The sequence below is a fragment of the Schistocerca gregaria genome, chromosome 8 (assembly GCF_023897955.1).
Source record: "Schistocerca gregaria isolate iqSchGreg1 chromosome 8, iqSchGreg1.2, whole genome shotgun sequence".
Classification (NCBI taxonomy): domain Eukaryota; kingdom Metazoa; phylum Arthropoda; class Insecta; order Orthoptera; family Acrididae; genus Schistocerca; species Schistocerca gregaria.
In genome coordinates this window covers 111,515,999-111,533,977 of record NC_064927.1, presented here as the reverse complement: position 1 = coordinate 111,533,977, position 17,979 = coordinate 111,515,999, and the positions used below count along the sequence as shown (strand labels likewise).

The window sequence follows — 17,979 nt, the reverse complement described above, 5'->3', positions numbered from 1 at the left end:
AAATAATAGAAATAAAGAAAAAATTATGTCATCAGCCACAAAACAGTATTCTATGCAAAAAGGGTCCACACTGTTAAGGATTAAAATTACCAAGCTACTGTGCCATGACTCCTCAGGGGTGATAAATTGTTCCTGCATTGATCAGCAGGACAGCATCATAGAGAGGGTAGCGGTCACCAGTCTGAAGAACAGACACCATTATGCAAGGCATACTTAAAGAACTAGTGTACTCATTTAGGATACTGATAAAATGTAAAGTACCAGCCAGCAGCCCTGAAATCCCAAACTGTGAAATTCTACAGCTTTGGCAGGACTTGTGAAATAGTTGACTAAACAAGAAAACTGAGGCAAATGAAGTCATTGCCACACAATGGTGCTTTGCTGCCATTATAGCCTGCTGTTAATTCCAGGGTAGAAGTGCTGTCATTGGAGACATACTAACCAGCCAGCATCAACAACATGCTGTGCAAGGCAGCTTACATCAGCCAATGACTACGAGAAGGAGCCACTTGCGAGCACAAGATGATGTTACCATCCTCCATCTGTGGACTTTGCCACCAATAGCTGCAAGTTCCTTCCTGAGCTAAGGACAACATGCAGTCAACTTGGTACCCTTGCTCTGATGGGTCAGCTGCTAAATGACTACCTGCTGTTACCGGCCACCTTCTTGGTGGGCTTTGCGTTTGATCCTGCCTAGCTGCACTGTTGCTGCAATCTGGCCTGTGTAGGCCTACATTGTCACTGACCATCACCTGGGGTAGACAAATGTCATCATCCTCAGTGTGCCAGGTTCCAACACTTAAACTCCATGTATCCCAGTGTGTTGTCACTGTGACCATGGAGCAGCTGAGCCATGAGGAGCTCCCATTGTCATCCATCACTAATGGTATGGTGCTTGCAACAGGCTTTTATGGCTGCAAAGGTGTCAGCATTAGCGGCTTCCCACATGCGTTGCCTGCTGGGTGAGCAAACTACTAACACCAACACACCATGCACCCATGACCACTTACGTAACTGAGGCCAATGACCTTCCCTCCATCTACAGCACCATTGTTACCATTGACCTAGATCAAGAACTGTTACAAATAGGGTTGTTTTACTGACAGATTGCTTTATGATTATAGTCACTACCACCCTCTCAGCACATGTTCAGGCATGGTGATGGTGCTCCATTCTGATTTACCGTCAGCCAGTTCACCTGTTGCCATAGGGGTCATGTCCTGATTCGAAAATTTTGGCATCAGAAGTGATTGCTGTAATGGCAAAAACTGCTGTTTTTGAGGGAAGAATTGGGTTCTGATACCTCCACATTTTGATGTCAGAAGTTTTGTAATGTCAACAGTTGCTGTTTGTCAAATGACGCTCCAGTTGTGACACGATCACTGGCTTCAGTTTGCAGTTTCCACACTATGAGTATAGTGAGTGAACTTGTTTTTTTTCTGGCCTCTTAATGGCAGAGAAGAGTTATTTACAGCTAACGAGATCCAAGCAGGTTCCCTGGAGGAAACATTACAAAGTTTAACAGGCTAAACAGCACAACTGCTAGCGGACAGTGCAACTATATCTTTAAATAAAATTAAAAAGCTGTATGAGCAGACAAAGCAGATATAGAACAGTAAGTGAAGGTTTAGGAGGAAAATAATTTGACTTTGCATTTTGGAGTAACTCCAGAGAGTGCAGAAAAAAGGCAATGTGAAGTTGAGTATTGGTGGTTTGAAAACAGATACCTCTATCGTTATCTACTAATAATTTATACTATGTTTACGTGAAGTATCCTGTAAAAATGTTGAGTCTAAATCACCTGTAGTGCCATGTGAAGTGAAACTGTTCTGTACTGAAATAAATGAGGGTGTGAATAACAACATGGCTCATATTGATTTAGGTGCAGAAGTATCTACCCCACTGGCTGATAATAGGTATTGTGTAGAGGCCATAGAGTATGGGCCAGATGTACAGGGAAGTGCATGTACCAATGATTTTTGCATCATGTAAAGTGAAACTGCGGTCTTATTTTGTTGTAAGTACTTCAAAGGGTGCACAAGAAGTTACTGATATTGTTAACTGAGTTGCAAATGTTGTGGGTAACATACTGGTACATACACATTTATTTCTGAAGGATGCAGATCCTTTACAACCTTTTCAGAAGTGGGAATGGGGGGAAGAGGAGGGGGAAGGTGGGAGGAAGGAACAGAAGGAAGGAGAAACACACTTGTAAGACTAATTATTGGACCAACAAGGCTGAATCCTTTTGGAACTGAGTGCATGAAGTTCAGAATGAAGTTGGTGAAATTGGAAATGTAGCTATTGTTTGTAAGAGAATATTTCATGTAATTGTTCCTTGTCAGTGCACTATTTCACTCAGGGAGATATTGTTTCAGACAAAAGAAACTGCTTTCAGTGAAACACTACAGCAAGGTTCTCCTGTGAAGAGGAACAGAACAAGTAAACTGTGTGCAAAATCATCAAGATTAATTTCATACAATAAGGAAGCTGGTTTTGGTGAATGAAGGTATGAGGAAGTTTAGTATTGCAAAAAAAAAAAAAAAATAACCTAAGGACATCACACACATCCATGCCCGAGGCAGGATTCGAACCTGCGACCGTAGCAGTCACACGGTTCCGGACTGCGGGCCTAGAACCGCGACTGGCAGTATTGCAAAAAATAGTCAGTCTGTATTAAGCTTTTACTAAGTGAAATAAGTGGAACTATCAATCAGTATGTTGTGTGTGGTAGTGCCATATGTGGATTTAGTACAAGGATAGTTTTAAGGATGTGGTGTCTGAGAAAATGTAAAGCAAACTATTGTTGAAAAGACAAAGTTCTGGATGACACACCAAAGTAGTGAATTAAGAAGCCATCTGATAAACAAGGAGGAATGCAGAATATGGGAAATTAATTGTGTGCCACCATTTGCTGTTAAATATTTGTTAAGGTATTTGTGAAGAATAGAGAATTTCATTAGGCTATTTTACTAACTTTTTCTGAGATGGTTCAATTAGAATTTAGATTAACAGACTAAATTAGATTCAGGAAAAGTGGAGAAAATTATATTTTTTTTGTCCAAGAATGTAAATACTCATAGGCCAAAATCTGGGGACCAGATTTGTCAAAGGAAGGAGGGATGATCGTGCTGCAGCTCCACTGTGGTGATTAACTGTTCCCACATTGATCAGCAAGATGGTATCACAGAGAGGAAAGTCCAGGCACCATAATGCAATTTTTATACAAGAGCACTTGTTCAGAATGCTGCGCAAGTGGTGAGAGATACTAGCCAGCACCCCCGCAAGCCAAAGATTTGAAACCTTACAGTTCTGGCAGGCAGTGCTTCTTGAGAAGTTGACTAAACATGGAAACTAGAGCAAATAAAGACACTGCTGCCCAATGGCAAGGCAAAACCACGCCTCTTTAGCCTGCTGTGGGTTCTTGGCTGGAAGAGCCGCCATTGGAGAAATACTAACCAGCCAGTTCACCTTGCTACTGCCAACCCCCCCCCCCCCCCCCCCTTCCCCAAAATAAAAAAAAACCAATGCAGACCCTCATCAGATGTTTGCCATACAGTAAAAACCTATTTTTATGCTCCTGTATTTTATGTTGTCCCACTTTTTATGTTCATTTTGGTCATTCCCAACAGAAGTTCCGTCCTCTCAATACAATAGTTTTCCATTGTTAATGATTAGCATTTCCTGCTTTTTAAATTTTTTTGACATTATTCTTCTTCTTAGTCTTCTTTGGTAGTGATACAACAATTTTCCTCCACATTTCTCAGTTGTTTGCTGCTCTTTTCCACACCTGAACTATTACACCATCAGCTGAATGAATCACACCTTTCATCATTGTCTTTGGAATTCTCTTCTATGCCATTCTCTTCATGTATCCTAGTCTTTGTATTAGCTGTGATTTCACAAATTTTACTATGTCCCTACATCGTATTAATACTTGTAATTTGGATAGTAGTGTATTCTCCAGACTTCTTCCTCACTTATTGTATTGTAGATTTCAAGTAGTATTTTCCACTCAAAGGTTCTTAATTCATTTTTTTTTATGTTCTGTTAACATCCATACCTCTGACCCATTTGTGAAAACTGGGCAGACTAGGGAGTTATATATCAGTAGTTTTGTTTTCCTTGTAACAAGGCTGTTTCTACAAAGATGCATCTTTGCAAAGCAAGCTCTGTTTCCTGCTTGTATTCTTTCCCTTATAGCCTTTCCAATATTGTTATCATTTATTATTAGAGCTCCTAAGTAGTTAAAAGAGGATACTCCTTTGAAGCATTTCCCATTGATGTTTAAGCCTTTAGGGATTCTTCTGGCCTTGGTTGTGACATTATCATATATGTTGTTTTGTTTTCATTTACTATGAGGCCAATTTTGAACACTTCTCTTTCCATTGCCTGGTATGTTTCTTGGAGTGTATTGATATTTCTTTCTACTATATAGCAAGGCATCAGTGTATGCACATATCCAGGTAGTTTTCATAAATATGGTGCCTCTTTTGTTGATTTTATTTAGTATACTATGCAAGGCTATATTGAATAGGACAGTGGAAGGCATTTACTTTTGCTCTTGTCTCTGTCATTGTCACTCTGATTAGTCTTATTAGTTTAGCACATATGCCAAATTCTTCCAGTGCTCTGTACAGTTCTTGAAAGTTTGTGCTGTCAAAGGGTTGTTTGAAGTTGAGGGAATTGGGTGATAGTTGTAGGTAAACAACTAGTATTCTCTCATATGACAATTTATTAGCACCACGTCTACACAGATACAAGTCCATGAGGGTAACCCCCGTTAGCCGAAAACATCTTCCAAAACTCTCCATCTCAAAGATAGCACACTTACACTCTTTACAAATATCGATATTTACGGCGCTTCACGCCACATAGGCCCCCCCCCCCCCCGCGCAGTATGGAGTACGTCCCTGTGAATGGGGGGAGGGGGGGTGAGAAGTTAGGAAGGTAACATACAGTTCTTCAGCGTCAGGCGGAAGCGGTCGACTGGTAGGAGACCGGGGGGTGAAACCCGGTACGTCGATGGCAAAATCAGCAAGCGAAGCCGGCGGCCGAAGACGACGTCCTGTCCTGGAGTGGAGGTGTAGCACTTCGTCTGCAGGCAGGCGGAGAATCACCTTGCCAGAAGGCCTAACAAAGGCACGCAAATTGCCACACGCAGCACTTGTGCTTAATTTAAAGCGACGCACCACACGAGTTTCTGCACTTCCTCCCTCAATTTTGTCACACGAGAGTAACACACACGCCTTATCACCATCAACAACAACAGATAATTTATGTATGTCATCAGGATGTACATGTGTTGTGAATTCTTGGGTGGCACCTGTACGAGCCAGGAAGGGGGGGGGGCGGCAGGGAGGTGTGGGGAAGCCATGGCAGGGAGAAGCGTTTGCGGAGAGGGGTGTGGCAGGTGCACTGGACTGCGCAGGCGACAACCTCGGGTGATCAACTGACGGCCGAGGGAGTGTGGCCGAAGGCAACGAGGAGCCCACCTGGATTGAACGGCGTGACCAAGAGCTGTCACACGAAGATGGTGACACAATGGTAGAATCCAAGTGGTTGGCAGCTCGACTGCGAGGGCTGGGAGGAGTGAAGCCTCGAAAACTTTGGCCACTCGAATTAGATGAGAGCGGAGAAGAGGAAGTGCTCGGCAAAGAAGCCCGCTGTGGAGAATCAGTACCCAAATGTATGGTATGAGAAGATGAGTGGCCACTTGAAGTAGGACTGGAAGAGATAGGGGCCGAATCAGGGGGGTCCACCTGAGGCTCAATGAAAGCTGGTTTCACTCGGTTGAGTGAGACCGTGGTTACAGAGTCTTTTATGAGGAGGTCCATGTTATTCCTGGAGCGTTTGACAACCTTGTAAGGACCTGTGTAGGGTGACTGAAGTGGGGCTTTGATTGAGTCATCTCTGAGAAACACATACCCACAAGAGTCTAGAGTGCGCGGTATGTACACGCGCGGAGGTGTATGACTAGCCGGAAGTGGCGGCTGAAGTTTGCTGCAGTGCAAGCGCACTCGCTCGAGAAGTGAAGGGAGTTCGGAGGGCCGAGGAAGTGGGGTGGGAGCGACTAATTCTCCAGGCAAAACCACCGGTTGGCCATACACAAACTCGGCTACGGAACCCTTGAGATCTTCCTTGAAAGTCGCATGAAGGCCAAGAAGCACCAAGGGCAGTGCTTCTGTCCATAGTGAGTCATGACAACGCAAGGCAGACTTTAAGGTACGATGCCATCGCTCGACAAGCCCATTGCTTTGGGGGTGGTATGCAGAAGTATGAATTCTGACAATGCAACACATTTTACATAAATCGGAGAAAACTGAAGACTCAAATTGCCGTCCCTGGACAGTAGTGAGGTAAACAGGTGAGCCAAATCTAGAGATCCACGAATCTAAGAATGCTCGGCTTATTGTCTCCGAGGTAATGTTTGGAATAGGCACGGCCTCAGCCCACCGAGTCATCCTGTCAATGGCTGTAAACAAGTAACGGAAAACCTCGGAGGGGGGCAAAGGTCCTACGAGGTCCACATGAACATGATGAAACCGGCCTGGCGGTTGGGCAAAACAGCCAAGGGATGGGGAAGTGTGCCTGGAAACTTTGTTCTGTTGACACAACAAGTATGTCCGGGCCCAAGACTGACAGTTGCGGCGCATGTCTCTCCAAACAAACCGTTCAGATACCAGACGGGTGGAAGCTTTGACACCGGGGTGTGCTAATGTGTGTAATTTGTCAAAGACCTGGCTCTGAAGGGGCTTAGGAATGAACGGCCGCAACGTACCAGTCGATTCATCACACCACACTAATTCAGGTATGCCGGGGAAAGTAGAGCGTATCGGTTTGAGAGAGGAGCTGTGGTCCGAAATCAACTACATGGTATCAGGGTCCGCCGATTGCAACCGAGGTAGGTCTGTTAAGTCAATTAAGGTTGTGACAGCACCTACACGCGAGAGAAAATCAGCAACCACATTGTCCGCTCCTTGGATGTAGCGAATGTCATTTGTAAATTGCAAGATGTAGTCGATGTGACGAAAGCGTCGTGGAGGCGGATCAGACGAAGGATTTATTATCGCAGGAACCAACGGCTTGTGATCAGTGAGCACATAGAAATCTCGTCCCTCAACATCAGTTCTGAAGTGTTTTATGGCCTCGTACACTGCAAGTAATTCTCTGTCGAATGCTGAGTATTTCTTCTGTGCAGTGTTTAACTTTTTTGAGAAAAACTGCAGGGGTGTCGTAACATCATTGTATGTCTGACTCAGTACTGCGCCGACAGCACTGTCACTAGCGTCAGTAGTGATAAACATTGTCGCGTCCGCACGTGGGTGAGCAATAGTGACAGCGACGGCCAACAGCTGTTTGAGTTCGTTAAATGCCTTGTCCATGTCTGGTGTCCATGGGACCTGGCGGGTGCCGGAAGTTTGTGAGCCTGCGAGTGCATCTGTGAGAGGTGCCTGCACTGCAGAAGCAGCTGGCAAATGTTTACTGTAATAATTAACTGTTCCGATGAACCTGCGTAACTCCCTATAGGTCTGGGGGCGTGGCATCTCAAGAACAGGCTTGATCTTGTCCTGCGGTGGTGTCAGACCGTCCGACGACACAACATAACTTAGGAATGTGACGGATGACTGGCGCAATTGAGTCTTTTTATTGTTCAGTTCTATACCATCAGCTGCTAACGTGTCTGTCATGACTTGAACACGCTCCTTACTCTGTTCCAAAGTATGAGCAAAAACCAATATGTCGTCCATGTATACGAAACAAAAGTCTAAATTGGATAAGGTTTGATTGATGAAACGCTGCCACGTTTGGGGGGCGTTTTTCAACCCAAACGGCATAAATTTGTATTGAAACAACCCGAAGGGAGTGGTTATGGCAGTCTTTTCAATATCCTCCGGAGCCATGGGGATCTGATGAAATGCGTGCTTGCAGTCCAAAACAGAGAAGTACTCTGCACCTGCGAGCGCATGATTGAAGTCCGCAATGTGTGGGACCGGGTATTTATCAATGGTGGTGTGGGCATTTAAACGCCTATAGTCTCCGACCATACGCCAAGTACCGTCTTTCTTTTGATCAAACAAGATAGGACTAGCCCAGCAACCGGAAGAAGGTTCAATTATTCCCTTTTGTAATAAATCATCTAATTTTTCTTTTGCAATTTTCATAAATTCCGGCTTGAGGCGGCGTGGGCGTTGCGATATGGGCGGCCCAGCGGTTAGACGTAACCGGTGAACTGTGCGATTAGTGACTACTGCAATACGTGGCACGGCAAAACAGTCAGATGTCCGTGAAGCGGAGCAGGCGGTGGCAGGCAAGCAAAGCTGTGGCGCTGAGGCGTGCCAATCGCTCGAAGGCTGCGTAGCGAACGCACGCATGTTAACCTGGGCGAGGTTGGTACACTGGTTTTTGGTAGCGGGCTGTAGGCCCGAGTGGGTGTGGCCTAACAGCAGACGGCTGTATTTCATTGCCACGGGCTTGGGAGGTTAATTGTTCATTCGAAACGCATGGAACATGAGCACACAGGCATACACTGTCATTACAAGGGGGAATGCTGACACAGTTTGCAGAGTTCACAACATTGTCATTAATGTGTGCGGGCACGGGAACACCAGATTGGCACGGACTAACCTTGTCTGTAGGCGACGAGTCGTCCGCTTGTAGTGACGCGAGGCGTTGTTGTGTGGAGGTCAACTCGTGATGTATGTCGCGGGGATGCAACAGCATTTCCCTATGTTCCATCCGCAAGTTCGAAGACTCGGCACGCTCCGCTAGCCACTCGTTTGTCCAAGATAGGTTTGGGCACTTCTTAGCCCAGCGCACATGTTTGGTGTTAGCTGAACTGTCACTCGGCGGAGCGAAAGGAATATGTTTGTTCAGTGGGGGGGTAAAACACAGTATTTTTCACAAAATCTAGTGACAACTGATAGTGCCTGAGGAAATCAATTCCGAGAATAGGTTCTTCAACTGTTGACTCTAAAAATGTCCACTTCAGCTTGCACTTGGGCGAAAGTTTCACTGTATGCAGTGTAGAACCCGAACACTGTAAGGTAGACAAGTTCACTGCACGAAGTACTGTTTTGTGTGGTTGCACTTTATTGGTCGCTAGGCGAGACGGTAGCAAAGAGACATCTGCGCCAGTGTCTACCAGAAACCGTACACCCGATTGTAAATCTCGGACATAGACTCGACCACACTAACTGTTGTTGTCCAAAACGGAATGCAACGTTGGATGGTGCACGTTGTTTATGTCGCAGGAGGTGGCACCACTGCCTACCTGCGGTTGGAGTTTGGGTAAGAGCATGGCGACTGGCATTTGCGTGCTTGCTCCCCGAATCTCGCGTGGAAGAAACAGTAAGATTGAGCGGGCCTGTGCTCCTGTGGGTAGTAACTAGGTGACGGAGTATGCGACCCAGAATCTTCCACCGAGGCCGGTGCGCTGTCGTTGGGCGGAGGTGGAGGTGCAGGTAGGGCGGCTAGTTTGACAAACTTGTTATTAGCAGCACCAGACAAGGGCGTGGTGTTGGACAGCTTCTTAGTGCGGTCACGTCCAGAATGCAGTGCGTGGAGCTCACGCTGCCTGGCGGAGTAAGCTCTATCGGCGGCACATAAACGTTCATTTACTGGCCTATCCTCATAGGCAGAGATTGCAGTGTGGACAGGCAGAGGCAGCTTTTCTGTCCAGATTTCTGTGAGTGTGTCATCAGGCATAACTTGCTCGTCGACGAGAAGACGGATGCACCGCCACAGCTGGGACGGAGACCTGTCGCCGAGACGCTCTTCGTAAATTAGCTGTCACACGTTTTCTCTCCTGGTTTTTGAGACGCGCTCCAGTATCGTCTGTTTCGCCATAGCATACTTCTCTGCTAGGGGCGGTGCTTTGACCAGATCGTAAATTAAATCGACGCGGTCGTGAAGGTGGTTCATGAGGCTCACGAAGCGCGCGTCGTCGTCCAAAGCACAGACATTGAATGTTTGCTCAACCAGGTTGAACCAAAATTCCGGGTGAGCGGGTTTGAAGTCTGGTAGTTTCGGCAGATTTGGCACAGCAGTCACTGTGGAGGTGCACCTATTTCTTCGGATGGGAGTAGAGCACGAAGAGGATAGAGTGTCCGAATTATTGGCGTCCTGTAATGCGCGTATCGCAAAGTTCACTTGACGCCGGGGGGGCGGCTGAGAAGCGACAGACGCACGAACAGTGTGAGAATCGTAGTCACAATGTGCATTCTCATTGACTAGATAGCTCGGAGAGAAGCCGCTAGTACTTACGTACGCCGGTGAATGTCCGTTATTCACTCTGTATTCATTCGGCCGTGAATGGTGGGGGTGGTTGTAAATGTCCGGGTAATTACTGTCCAGCACAGAATTGTTGACTTGATTATGAGCAACACAAGGATCCCACACATGTCCACAAGGATGCACACTCGATGTGATATTGTCTGTTTGGCGAGCATTGAGCACATGTTGACTAACCGGCACGGAAGGATACACACGTGGCGGGAACTGGCTCGGGATTGAATTTACTGCTGGATTTTCCAAAGTGGCAAGATTCCGCTCGACACCACGAACTGTATTGAATTGTGCATTCGACACAGGAGTAGGAATGTTCCGAACAACACTCTGTGGAGAACACGTGGAAAAGTCTAGGCTAAAAAAGCCAGAGTCCGCGACCGTTGGCGGTTGGCAGAAACTGGCTGCACTCGATGAATTCCACTGCATGTTCGGGCTGAAAGATTCTGAGGGATCTCGCGGCATATCCACTACGATGGCAGGGATGCTGGAGAGATGTTGCTGAGATCCGGGCAGCAGTGAGTGCTGAAAGGCCATTGTCTGAAGCTAAAACACCGGCCCTCGTGATCGCGAAAAGAAAACCGACGTGGTAGGCGCGTAAATAACACTTCGTGCCGTAACTTGAACGCGTATTACACAAAACGGGGTCACCAGTGAGGGAATTGGGTGATAGTTGTAGGTAAACAACTAGTATTCTCTCATATGACAATTTATTAGCACTTCACGTCTACACAGATACAAGTCCATGAGGCTAACCCCCGTTTGCGAAAAACATCTTCCAAAACTCTCCATCTCAAAGATAGCACACTTACACTCTTTAAAAATATCGATATTTACGGCGCTGCACGCCACAAAGTCATAGAATAGGAAATGCAGATCTATATCGTATTCATACAACTTTTCCATCATTTGTCTTATCACAAATATTTATCTGTTGTTCCTGTGTCTGGTTGAAAACCACATTGATATTCCACTAGTATGACTCCTGTGCAGTTCTGTATCCTTTTGTTTAATATACTTGTGTAGATCTTATAAGCTGTGCTTAGGAGTGTTATATCTACATAGTTTTCATATGCTGTTTTCTTACAAATGCAGATTATTATTCCAGTTTTCCAGTTATCTGGGTTAGTTTCCATTTCCTATATATCTGATATTAATGAGTGCAGTTCCTTTATTACAGCCTCTCCATCAGTTTTATTAATTCAGGGATTATACTGTCTTCCTCAGGGCCTTAATTGTTTTCCATCTTCTGCACATCCTGGAAGACCTCTTGTAGTGATTGCTTTTTTGCCACATTGACATCACTGTCTGCTTCCAGCTCCACTCTTTTCTTATGTGCAGCTGTCTCTTAATCTTTTTTGGCTGGTATTTAGTGTGTCTTTGAAATACTCTGCCCATCTTCGTATTATCTGTTCTTCCTCCCTTATCATTTTCCCATCTTTACTGGAGCATATCATTATTTTTTGCTGGAACCTGCTCCCTAATTTGCCTACAATACTCTGCCCATCCTCTCATTATCTGTTCTTCCTCCCTTATTATTTTCCTGTCTCTACTGCAGCATGCCATTATTTTTGGCTGGAATCTGCTCCCTAATTTGCTTACAGTATGAAAGAACTTTCTTATTTCACTTTGTTCCTTTAACTCTTCTAGCTCTTGAAATTTCTTCATAGTCCACTCTCTTTTCTTTCTCTTGCACAGTCTGTTAGCTGTTGTCCTTGATTCTCTATATTATTCCACATTATTTAAGGTTTCTCTCTGTAGCACACTTATTCTTGCCCTGTTCTTTTCCTCTATTGCTGACCTGCAATCTTCATCAAACCAATCCTGGGTTCTTCTGTTTCTTCTTAACCCTATTATTTCTTCTGAAGCATCTTTATTGGTTTTTTCAATCCTGCTGCAGTCTCTTCATTGCTCAACTTTCTGCTTAGCACTACATGATTTTTTTTATTTCATTGGGAATTTTCAGTTTGTGAGTATTCCAGTTCATCTTTCATGCTCTGTTGCCATTTATTAATGATTGTTATGTCTCAAAACTGATTTTATCACAAAATGGTCTGAGTCACAGTTTGGTCCTCTGCAGCTCCATACATCTATAATTCATGCAGTCACTACAATATGATCAATCTGATTGACTACCCCATTGACTGCAGACTTCCAAGTACACAAATGGATCCTTTTGTGTGGGAAGTAGGTACTTTTAATAATTATTCTTTTCTTTGAATTGGCATAATAAGTCTCCATTCTCACTGTTTTCTTCATGCAGTGAATATTTTCCAGGAACTCCATATTGATACACATTCCTCCCTATTTTTGCATCAAATGTCCTGTTACTAGCATCAGGTCATATTTAGGTTCTACTCAGCACACATTTAACAAGTCTTTGTAGATCTGTTCTTTTATTATAGCCTCTTTTTCCTCTGTTGGTGCATGTGCATTTACTATTGATAGATTCCTTAATTTCCAGAATATTCTTTTTCTTACTGTGTGGGGTTATTAGCCCAACACCCAACCTCCAAGACCAGGATTTGTATTAGGTTTACTCCTCTAGGGAAGCTGGCTTCACTATACCACTACAGCCCTCCCCCTGGCCTATGTTGTGGGGCACACTTTGTCTGGTTTCTCAGTTGAGACCAGTCTTGCTTGGGTTACCTCCCAGTAGCTATGCTACTGCTGGCACAGCTCTCGACTTCAATGAAACACGCAAACTACCCAGCACTGAAGGTTCCTACTATAAGGCAGAGCCCCTGGAAGGCCTTTGACATTACTATGCTAGTCCGTGCTAGGTGCAGAATCTTAGGTTGGTTCGACCTGATCAAACGATAAATGTTACTCCTCAAGGTGCTCCATAACATGAAGACAATTTCTGCCATCTTTCTAATCCAGGACATCCGTGAGCCAAATGACCTCCTAGTTGACAACAAGCTATAGATTTTGTGCCTATTGTTCTCTGTTTACGAAGGCCGCCAACTTTGGTTTTTTAATCAATATTGTGTTTCAAGTCATGTATACTGTAATTTTTTAATGATTATCAATAATAGGTCTGACATTGAAACATAAATATCTTTTTAATGTGGTTTCATGAAATACTTTTGCTTCTGTGTTTTATTCACACCATGAGACATGATCAGAATGTGTTTTTCAACACTCGGCCACTGCATATGTGACTGATGTTTGTATACTGTGGAGAGACAAGTAGAGCTAACTGCTGTTATAATGAAACAAAAACAATTAATTGTTTCATATTTTTTAAATACGCAAAATTTCAATGGTTTTAATTTCATGTTTTGAACATTATAAAGAGAATGACAGTAAGAGTAATTTGTTCATTTTCACTTGTTGTGTTCCTGTCTTCATCTGCTTCCTTGACTGTAAGAAAGCCTTTGACTGTGTTGTGTGGTAAAAGCTGTGACTTTGGTGTCTCATAACATTTGACAGCACTGGTCAGAAGTCTATACAATAACAATCCTGCAGCTCTGAAGACAAGTGGTGGCACATCTGATTTCTTCAATGTATCAAAAGGTGTCAGACAGAGTTGTATTGTACCCCAAGCTGTACAACATCTATGCAGAACATGTCATTAGAAATGCTCTTGATGAGTGGACTAAAGGTATCTCAGTCGGTGGCAGAACTATTAACAGCCTCTGATTTGCTGATGATACTATGGTTTCAGCTAGCAGCTAAGATGAACTTGCTGAGCTCTTAACAAAAGCAAAGTACATTAGTCTACCATACAGATTGGACATCAATCTCAGCAAGTCCAAACTCATGATAATTGACTGAGGACTACAGATTCAACTCACACTTTGATTATAGGAACAAGAGGTCATGCAATCTTTCATCTATCTTAGGCCAATCATCTGTGACACAGGAAGCTGTGAAGATGAGAACACAGATCACACGAGGGTGAGTGGCTCTGAAGAATCTCATCAAGATCTGGCAGGACAGAGCAATAACAAACATTACAAAGGCCTGGCTTATTGAAACACTCATGTTTTCTGTCTTTTCTTTTTTTGATGTTGTTGTTTTTCTGTCATGTTCCACATCCCGGAGGACCTCCTCACTACGGATCAATTGGAATGAAAGTAAATCTAATTTAATCTAAAAATCTAATAGTATGGTTGCGAGACATGGACCCTTAAGGCCAGAGCTTCAATGAATTTGAGCTCTGCTGCTAGTGAAGGATACTATGCATAAAATGGATGGAAAGAAGAACAAATGTGTCCATTAGTGAGCAACTCAGTATCCACACATACCTTTCTCCTTGTGTCAACCAAAAAGTTCTCCAATTCTTTGGCATATAGTGGAAAGAGATTGAGAAAACCTAGAGAAAATAATCATGGAGGAGAACATTGAGGGAAAGTGACTGAGAGGAAGAGCAGTAAACAGGTGAATTGATCAGATTAAGAAGATATTGGACTACCTTTTCAAGAGGTTCTAAGAGAAACTGATAACTGTCCATGATGGAGATGCTTGGTTCATGGTGTCGCAACACTACCAATGAGGACAATGATGTTTCCTATACTTTCCTGCATTTTTAGCCTTCCTGCATTTTACACTCTTTTGGATCACTCACCTGGAAAATGTAAAAAGGGGGTTTTACTGTATTCAGCAGTAACCTGGTGTGTACAATATGCTATACAATGAAGCCTATGCCAGCTGATGAGTATGAGATGGGAACCACTTGCTCCATAATGAGTTACCACCAGCCTATTCACCTGCCACCACAAGGGTCACTCCCCAACCCACTGCACAGTCCAGTGCCCAGTATACTCATGACTCTTCCCACAGTGAAGATAAAAGTTTCAGTTTAAGAAATTCCTACTACAAAACCTCTCCTACATAATAGAAGAGGATCATTGTTACATACCAAATAATAAGTTTTTTTTTAAAAAAAAAGAGTATGTAAATACAGTAGGAGCAAACCAGTTATGAGTAATCTTACCACTATTAATCGATGGTTTATTAGTGTGTTATGTAACAAGAATTGTAATCTTTGCTGTTTTTGTATTCATGCAGTATATCATTCACTGTTGAATAAGGTATTATTATTTTTATTATTGTCATCATCATCATCATTATTTATTATTGACTGCATAACATGTCAAATGTATCCAGGGAACTGACACATTATGAAGTAAATCCATACAATACAAGACAAATTTGCTAATTCAAGCAGCTGCAGGTATCTCTTAATATGCACTGTAGTCACCTGTGTGACCAGTCTTTTCTCTCTCTCTCTCTCTCTCTCTCTCTCTCTCTCTCTCTCTCTCTCTTTATTTTTTTATTTTATTTTTATTATTATTTTTTTTCACAGCGTGAAAGACATTAATGTTCAATTATTTTAATTAATGCCATAATCAGAAGGATCAATATGACAAAATTATTTACTGCTGTTTGTTTTCCAACAGGCAAAAGGTTGGACATATGGGGTTATTCATAAGTACCTCTGAGATTTGAGAAAACAGCTGCACAATAATTTCAATGCACTTTGGAAATCTGTTCATTTGGTTACCTATCTGCAGGCACAGACTAACTCATTGGGACAATATGGAATGAAGTGGAGGAGAGAGTTAACAATGAACTGCAGATGTAAGCTTTAAATATCATAACAATTCTGCAAACCATTAGCAGGTTTCCCTTCACCAATGGGACATTGATCATGTAGCAATAATATGCAGCAAATTCCCACTGGTCCTCTGATAACCTATTGTGGGACATACATATCACTATGCTAGTGAAAAGGTTAAGAATAAATGATTGTCAAAGACGAAATATGAAAAATGTAGGTGATTGACACATATCACACATGTCAGCTGCTGTGAAGATCTTCACAGTTTGAATGATGTTAATAACTTTCAATATACTTGTAAACTGTCAACACAGTTCTTATTTCTGAATGAAAAAGGAGTTACTAGCTCTTTCTGTGCAGAGTCATTATGTTGCTTCTGCTGACCTCATCGCTTGTAAAAAACAATAACATATTGAGCTGCATATCTTCTGTGTAATGTCAAAACTAGCAATCCTGCAATCCTGTTATTACTATTACATTTAGAACTACTCTTTCCCACTTAGTGAATGTAATGTCATTGAGGCCATGAGTGTATTTCCCCTATCCTGTTCAATTCAGTGACAGAAGAAATTTATGTTGAAGAGGTGTATATACAGTCATTACTAACAATATATGGTTACAGCAAATTTGGCATAACTTGCACCTTTGAGACACTGCTGTTAGGAGCAGAAAGAAACTGAAAGGTGCTTCTTTAGTCTTTATGATTTGGAAAGTGTGGCTGCTGAAATGCTTGCCAAAAATCTAAGCATGGCTCTGAATAGGTATTGTGCTATAATTCTATTTAGTTCTCTGATATTTTTATCAGTCTAACACTGACTACAAGTGGTTCATCTATTTCTGCTTGAATGATTCAGACAGAATGCCCTTTGTTCATCATAATCTAATTTTCATGAATTAAATTTGTAGTGTAGCAGACACTTTCAGCTATAGCACAAAACTACTTGAAATTATTCTCTCTTTTCATATTCACTTTATCAGTTTTCATAATGTGATTCAAGTTTTTGAGTTTGGTTTCCCATTTAGAAATTGTACCCAAAACTGCTAACATTTCTTGGAAATCACAATCTCTCTTATTCATTGTCACATAATAGGTTTTATCGAGGATAGCTCCCATGAACTAATCCCACCAAACCTAATAGAGGACAATTGATGAAATTACTTTTTAACACTTTCTCTATAAAGCATTTTGAAGCACTGAAGTACTGCAGTCACAGTACAAGGTCAAAATATCTCAATAAAGGCAACATGTTTCGTCTAAAAGACCATGTTTTAATCAGTAATAGTTAATTAAAACACCAATAAAAATCCTATGATAAGTTATTAAATGCCTTACCTGGCACAGTCTGATTCCAGATTTGTAATCAAACAATAAAATTCAAAAATTTGATGTACATGTCAACTACATTCTGTTCAGTTTTATTTTTATAGTGATTTTGATTTTGAATGCTTTTAGAGATTTGCCCTAATTCATTAGTAAAGAGCTAGCATTCACTCTTGGCAGCCTGATTATTATGGCATTAAATTATTCTGCCATTCAGTGCTGAAGAAAGCTCATCAGTCACTCTAAAGGAAAGAGGGGTCATTGGTGAGGGAGTCCTTGCTTTATCAGTTTGGTGGACACTTTTAAAATGTTGTTGAATTTGAGATTAGCCTAGCACCCCTAGGACTGTTGGTGAGGTAAAACTAACTGAAAATGATATATATTATTGTCAAATTCATGTATTTTTTAATTTGTGTAGTTTCATTAACAGTAGTTGGGATATAAGTTGTTGATGAAATTATAAAAACCCAGGCAATATGGATTCGAGAATAATATTTGCCCTTTTCCATTGTTTCTACGCATGATCACCTTCACCCCACTTCAAATCCTAGGGGTTCTAGGCTTATCTCAAATCCAACAGTATTTCTCTTTTCCCCCGTATTAAGTCATAATAGTACAAAGTGTGGCAGGTTGTGGCCATTAACTCACACAAAATATGTCCAATAACATCCAATTGAGGAATGTGGGGCTAATTGCTTAAAAATGTGTTCTGTCACAACCTGTGTCACCAGTAGGGATATCACACTCCTAACTCAAGCAGTCCCGTCTGTAATTCTACTTTTGGAGGCTCCAGACTGATGCT

General features: G+C 42.5%; 1 protein-coding gene across 1 annotated transcript in view; it reads right to left on the bottom strand.

Moving 5' to 3' along the window:
- The window catches only part of LOC126285064 (dynein regulatory complex subunit 2-like), a 100,403-nt gene that overhangs the window by 13,263 nt on the left and 69,161 nt on the right, over positions 1-17,979 (bottom strand). The window lies entirely within an intron of this gene.